Source organism: Garra rufa, chromosome 6, assembly GCF_049309525.1.
Source record: "Garra rufa chromosome 6, GarRuf1.0, whole genome shotgun sequence".
Lineage (NCBI taxonomy): Eukaryota > Metazoa > Chordata > Actinopteri > Cypriniformes > Cyprinidae > Garra > Garra rufa.
Genome location: NC_133366.1, coordinates 50,030,140 through 50,038,481, shown reverse-complemented (window position 1 = coordinate 50,038,481; position 8,342 = coordinate 50,030,140).

Below are 8,342 nucleotides of genomic sequence, written 5' to 3'. Positions count from 1 at the left end.
TATGTAGTCATTTCTAAAAGTGTGGGTGACATGACCAGTTATAATACCTTTTTTTTTATTATTTGATTTTCTGCTTCAAATATAATTATGCTTTTCATTAGTAATTGTAATCAAAAATGATAAAATTATTATAATAATAAAAAAAAAACAATTATATTATATATAATTGCATTATATATATTATATATAAACACACACACACACACACACACACACACACACACACACATACAGTGGTATGCGAAAGTTTGGGAATCCCTTGTAGAATCTGTGAAAATGTTAATAATTTTAACAAAATAAGAGAGATCATACAATATGCATGTTATTTTTATTTAGTACTGTCCTGAGTAAGATATTTTATATCAAAGATGTTTACATATAGTCCACAATACAAAATAATAGCTGAAATTATTAAAATAACCCCCTGCAAAAGTTTGAGAAACCTTAGTTTTTATTACTGTGTGTGGTTACCTGGATGATCTACGATTGATTTTTTGTTTTGTGATGGTTGTTCACGAGTCTCTTGTTTGTTCTGAACAGTTAAACTGAGCACTGTTCTTCAGAAAAAAATCCTTCAGGTCCTGCAGATTCTTCATTTCCCAGCATCTTTTGCATATTTGAACCCTTTCCAGCAGTGACTGTATGATTTTGAGATCCATATTTTCACGCTCAGGACAACTGAGGGACTCAAAAACAACTATTAAAAAAGGTTCAAACACTCACTGATGCTCCAGAAGAAAACACGATGCATTAAGATATGGGGGGGTGAAAACTTTTTTGAATTTGAAGATCAAGGTAAATTGTACTTAATTTGTCTTCCGGGAAACATGCAAGTATCTTCTGTTGCTAACGAAAGGCAGTACTAAATGGAAAAAAATGATATTTCAGCAAAAGAAGAAAAATTTGGACATCTTCATTTTGTTCAAATGTTTACACCCCCCAGCTCTTAATGCATCATGTTTCCTTCTGGAGCATCAGTGAATGTTTGTACCTTTTTTAATAGTTGTGTATGAGTCCTTCAGTTGTCCTCAGTGTGAAAAGATGGATCTCAAAATTATACAGTCACTGCTGAAAATGGTTTAAATATGCAAAAGATGCTGGAAAATGAAGAATCTGCAGGACCTGAAGGATTTTTTCTGAAGAACAGTGCTCAGTTTAACTGTTCAGAACAAACAAGAGACTCGTGAACAACCATCACAAAAAAAAAAAAAAAAAAAAAAAAAAAAAAAATCGTAGATCATTCAGGTAACCACACATAGTAATAAAAACTAAGGTTTCTCAAACTTTTGCAGGGGGTTATTTTAATAATTTCAGCTATTATTTTGTATTGTGGACTATGTGTATATATATTTTACATCTTTTTAATTTTTTATGTTTAGTTATTTATAAAATATAATGACATTTTTAAATAATAATACAATAAATAAATGTAATAAACAAAAAATACCACAGATCTGCATGAAACTTCTATACACATACTATACACATATTAAAATATATAAAATAATAATTTTAAATGAGTAAATATTTTTACTGATAAATGGACAAAACCTAGGATGGTGGCAAATTTTAAAAATGTAGAATTACAACTAATTAGTATTTGGGATAAAAGTAAATAATCTTTTAATTTATCATAAATTGACTTCTGTGGTAAATATGCCTGACAAGATTGTTACACTGAATGACATTTTAATGGGTGTCTTCTGTAAATTAGGCAAAAATGTATGATATGTATTTTTTGCTCACAAAAACTAAGCAAAAATGCAATTAAATTAAACAGAAAACGTTGCAATATTTTTTGGGAAAACAACAACTCAAAGCAGTTATGCCTAAAAATGTGGGACCCATCTACAGTAGTTGAAATGTATTAAATAATAATTATATACATCAATAACATAAATATACCTTTACAGTTCTGCATGAAGCTTATAGAATGATGCTTGCATTTATTTAGTCAAGTTGATTTGCAAAAAAAAAAAAAAAAAAAAATGCATTTACTAATTTCTAAAATTGGGATCAACATGGCCAGTTAAAAAGGGCTGTTATTCCTCCATTATCTTGACATTTGCTTTTCTGCTTCAAATACCATCAGCAAGCACTCTGTCGTTCTGTGTCGGAGCATGAGCGAATCTATTTGCTTAAATATGACTTATGCAATACCTTTTCAGACTGTTCCCAGCCAAAGAGAAAGGTAGAATGGTTTCTATTTTGGTGGAAAGAAAGTCAAAGCGAGAGGAATGGCAATATTGTTCACTTGATGACACACAGGAGGTAATCAATACTGACATCAGCCCCGGTAATGATCGTCTCACCATGTTTCAAGAGGTGTGTATGTGAGAGGTGTCGGACTTGCATTCGATCATCTCGCTGTGCTGCTGCTTATTGATTGCGGTGTCTGTTGTAGTCCGTTTGACTAAACATTAGACCCTCAGTGATCTCACCTCGCATGTGTCCGGGCCGTCGCCGCAGGCTTTGGTAATTGCTTTAAGAGAATTCCTGTAGTTCTAAAAGCATTGCATCAGTGAGTCTCAACATTCTGCGAATCGGCCAATCGAGAGGAAGAGACTGTCTGACTGACAGATGAAGCGTCCAATCACAGCTTGTCTAGTTTTTATGTATCTGAAACGGTATAAAACAGTTGGGAAAATGAATTCAAGTAATGGCACGCATTTCAACACCAGAAAAACATGGGAAATATGTCTACTTCATATGAAAAAACAGACTTTTTGTTAATTGAAATGCAATGTACAAAGAATACTATTAAGTATTAAGGGGCATTAAGTATTAAGCAGCACTGTTTTTAACATTGATAATAATCAGAAGTTTTTCTTAAGCAGCAAAATTCAGCTTTGATCACAGAAATAAATTACATTTGAACAGATATTTACATAGAAATCAGCTATTTTAAATTGTAATAATATTTCACTTTTTATAACTTTTTTCTGCATTTTTATCAGCCTTAGTGAGGTAAAAAATAATAAATAAATAAATAAATTTGAACATTTGAACAGTGGTGTATAATGTTATAAAATTATTACAGAAATTCTTCATTTATATTGTAATAATATTTTGAGTATTCAATTATTTTAAAAATACAGTATATTAATAACTTTATATGCATTTTTGTTAAAAGTTGTACAGTACATAATGTTTAGTGTTTTAAAGGTTTGATGGCAGTAAACAAACAATTCTTCCACAAAAGCACACAATTTTATCAGCCAAGTGGCTTGTAAACACAATTTTGTTTCTTGGCGGACTGAAAAAACTGCATGTGAGCCAATCAGATTAAAGTTCGACAGATTGTGAGATTCATTCTAGTTCTGTGATAAATCTGTTTTCAACATTGATAATAACCAGAAATGTTTCTTGAGCAGCAAATCAGCATATCAGATTGATTTCTGAAGGATCACGTGACACTGAAGACTGGAGTAATGATGCTGAAAATTCAGCTTTGATCACAGAAATAAATTACATTTTAAAATATTTTCACAGAGAAATCAGCTATTTTAAATTGGAATAATATGTTCAATTCAATTCAATTCAAGTTTATTTGTATACAAAAAAAAAAATGTAGGCTACTACAATATATTTAGTAGCTTATTAGTGGTGACTACTGTATGTTAAGTCGATGTACATATGGTATAAATATTAAAAACAGTAATGGTGTAATCAAAAACAGATGATGAACACTAATAGTAATGATTATGTGTTGCAATCAAACTTGTAGAAAAATGGTGTAGTGCTGTATGTTGTTTCAAGGCTGGCATCATCGGCGGTCCTCTGAGGGGTTGGCATCATCTCTTCTTCTGAATCCAGGCTGAATCTTGTGTAAATCCTAGTTACCACGGGATGGAAGTCCCGTGGCAGAAACAGAGAAACAAATAGAGAAGTAATTAGCGTAGCTGCTGTTCCAACCAAGAAACAATTATGTGTTTAGCCCAAGCTGAAGAATGTTGATGTGCATTTGATCAGATGGAACTGAAGTACAACGTTATGAGATACATTATGTGAATGCTTGGCTAAAGAGATGAGTCTTTAATCTAGATTTAAACATAGAGAGTGTGTCTGAACCCCGAACGTTATTAGGAAGGCTATTCCAGAGTTTGGGAGCCAAATGTGAAAAGGCTCTCCCTCCTTTAGTGGACTTTGCTATCCTAGGTACTACTAAAAGTCGAGAGTTTTGCGACCTTAGGGAGCGTGAGGGATTGTAGCGTGGAAGGAGACTAGTTAGGTATGCAGGAGCTAAACCATTAAGGGCCTTATAGGTAAGAAGTAATATTTTGTAAGTGATACGGAACCTAATAGGTAGCCAGTGTAGAGACTGTAAAATTGGGGTAATATGATCATATTTTCTTGATCTGGTAAGGAGTCTAGCAGCTGCATTTTGGCTGCATTATGTCACAACTTTTACTGTTTTTGATCAAATAAAGGCAGCCTTGGTGAGCAATAAATACATAAATATATAAAATTACAGACCCCAAAACATTTGAACAGTAGTGTATAATATTATAAAAATGTTAATATAATTCTTTATTTATATTAAACCAATATTTTGAATATTTAATTAAGTAAAAAATATGATTAATGACATTATTATATGCATTTATTATTCTTATTTTTTGTTAAAAGCTGTACAGTTCTATACAAAATGTTTAGTGTCTTAAACAAAACAATTTTTTATAGGTTTGGTGGCAGTAAATGAGCAATTCTTCCACAAAAGCACACAATTTTATCAGCCCAGTAGCTTGTAAACACAATTTTGTTTCTTGGCGGACTGAAAAAGCTCCATTTGAGCCAATCAGATTAAAGTTCGACAGATTGTGAGATTAATTCCAGTTTTGTGATCAAAAGCTGAGACTATTTTACAGTAAAATAGTAACTTCTAAAGCAAGTGACCTTCAGATCCATCAAAAGCAGCCTTTTTAATTGCAGGATGTGCACAATGCTTTTAGAGGTCTTAATGTCGACTGTCAGAGCTCAGAGAAGAAGCCAATTCATTATTGTCTTCCAGATGCTGAGATCCTGTGCCAAAACACAGCAACAAAAAAACATGACTTTTCTCTCGCAGAGGTCACAACCCAGAGTTTGGGCGCACTAAAAGCTTTTTCAGACGTAGTCGTCTCATTAGGTGTTCGGAAGGAGTTCCATAAACTCACTCTGATGCATCTCACGCCCCATTAATCTTATCAACAGGGATATGGCAGCCAATCTCTTCCTCTGGGAACGCATTCATGCACATTTCTTATTCTCTAATGCCAGCCATCATTGCTGCTGGCAACTAGAGCATTGCACAAACATCTTAACCAAATGAGAGGCAAACTATCGGCTTCCTCGAGTTTTTTTAGACGCAGTAAAAATGATTTGACGAACAAAACTTTCATCAACTTTAGATGGCGAGGGAAGCTTTTGTGTCACAGTTCAGCTTGTGGAGGATGCAGGATATCTGCTATAATCACAATCCAAGGAACTTGTAAAGTATAGAAATCATGATGGGGAAGGTTCACTCAATGCCATGTTTATAATACAATATTTATATATAGCCTATATGCAACCCTCGACCACAAAACCAGTCTTAAGTAGCTCTGGTATATTTGTAGCAATAGCCAAAAATGCATTGTGTGGATCAAAATTATATTTTTTTTATGGCAAAAATCATTAGGATATTAAGTAAAGATCATGTTCCATGAAGATATTTTGTAAATTTTCTACCGTAAATATATCAAAACCTAATTTTTGATTAGTAATATGCATTGCTAAGAAGAACTTTAAAGGCGATTTTCTCAATATATATTTTATTATTATTTTATTTTATTTTTTTGCACCATCAGATTCCAGTATTTTCATTTTCATTTTATTATATTTTATTTCAACTTTTTTGTTAACTGGAATTTTTTTTTTTTTTTTTTTTTTTTTTTTTTTTTTTGATAGTTTTAGTTTAGGTTTTTCGTTTTTTAGTTTTTTTTTTCTCTCTATTTTATCCATTTTAATGACTCTCTTTTAATGGTTAAATTAAAATGTATTAATAAAAATCATATCTAAATAAATTAAATCACCGAACTTACAATATACAAACAGCAATTTATTTTTTAGGACCCGTGAAATATGTTTTTTTTTTCTCTCAAATTTAGTTTTATTTATTTATTTATTTACAGTTTCTAAAAATATTCTGTTTTCCATTAATTTTGTGAATTGCATTTTAATGAAAAAAAAAAAAAAATCAAATGATGACTGAAAAATATAATTAATTCATTACATGGAAGTAACAATGTACAATGCATTCTTTTTATGTTTATTCATGTTATTTTAGTATCATCTATACTTTTATAGTTTTTAATAATGCTTTGAATTAGCATTTATTTTATTTAATATTTATTGATATAATATAATTAATAGTGTGTTTATTTTATATTTTATTTATTTTATATATAATATAATTTTTTAAATTATTATTTTCTTTTTTGTTGCTTTTTTATATTATTTAGTTTTTATTTACTTTTATTTTTTATTTTTTTCTCTCTCCATTTAGTTTATGATTTCATGCTTCATATGTATTTAGTATTTGGTTGACTGGAAAAATGTTTTCGATATGTTTTGTTTTTTAGGTTTAGTTAGCAATAGCAATAGGTTTTTCAGGCTGTTTTTTTTTTTTCTCCATTTTAATGACTCTGGATTCTGTTTTAATGGTTAAATTAAACATTTCTAATTAATTGAAATCACTAAACTGACAATATACAAACAGCAATTTAAGTTTAAATTATATATATGTATATAAATATATATGTGTGTATTCCATTAATTTTATGGATTTCATTTTAATGGTTTTATTATATTTTAATAATCAGAAGCATCTCTAATGAATTGATTTTATCTATTTTTTTTTTTGTTTTATCTATTATTATTTTATGCATTTCTTTTTTTTCTGCTAAATAAATATTGGTAAATATAGAAATTCATTTTTTTTTTCTGGTAAATATTCCTTTAATATTGTTCTAATAATAGTATTAGCATTAGTATTAGTAGTAGTACTAGTAGTAGTGCTATCATTACATTCAGTAATATATTTCTGTAATTGAATTTCTCAAAAAGAAACTGTAAAATGCTCTTAAAGCGACGCTTCACTGTCTATATCATATTTTGATTTAGGTGTACCGACCAATACTTTGATTTGTCCATTCAAATTCCGTGAAAAATTCAGTTGTTATGACTGGATTCCGCAATTTCGTCTGTATTTTCAGCATCGCGGAAATCATAAGGCCCTACAAAAGTATATTTTTGTGTCTGTATATATCTAAACTTAGCCTCATACATTCTGGGAGGATCGATCTAAAAAAAAAAAAAATCCAGGATACATGATGTTTCAATAATCAATAATAACTCTTTTTTTTGTTGTTAAAAGTCAATTAACTATTTACTTTTTGCTTCACACAAGGTGTATTTGTATGATGGATGAGTTGAGCATTCCGAACTGGTCACTAATGAGGTTTGAGATTGTAGTTGTTTCCTCAGAAGACAGCAGCCTATGTAGGCAGCAAACAACACAGCATCTCACTAGATGTTGGAACATAGCAGAAATCCCTCCAGATGTAGAGCCGCTGCAAATCTGCCAACATAAACCTGCCTCGTGTGAAAAATGTTCTCGCGGAGCATCTACTGGAGTTGATTCGGAAAGCAATAGCTCTAGTTTTGCACCCCATTAACTCTCGTAAGCTACATCACCACCAGTTAAGTACAGTTCTCAGGAACAAATGAATGTTGGGGGGGGTATTTAGGGCCGCGTACGGAAAGCATCCGAGGAGCGCAGCCCCCTGGGATACGTTAGCGGATGAGAGATGAGTGTCAGAGCAGCGCGTAATGAAACACCGCAGAGAGCTAATGCTCGCATCACGCTGATCACCACATTCAAACTGAGGCCATCACCGTATGTAACTTAAAGTCGGGCTGAGTCTGTCACCCCAGTGTCCTCTTTAAGCTGTCTTTTACATTTTAAATGTTAGTTGTGGGAATATATTGCATAAATTAAGACTCTAAACTAAGACTCTACAGTTACCATAGGAATGGGGAAATGTGAGATATCTTTAGTGCATCTAATTTAAAAAAAAAAGTTGTTCATCTCGTACCAAAGTCTGCAATCTAAAGTAAGAGGTTATATTATTAACCTTTCTCTTTGTTATTTTTCCAAGACATAATTAACTCAGTTAACTCATTTTTTTTTTTTATAGCTACATTTCTATTTTCTTAATCAGTGTTTTTTTTTTTTGTATAATTACATGAATAAAAAAAAAATCAGTACTTTCATTTTCAGTGTTTTTGTGCTGCATGCATCCTTAAAATTAAATATATAC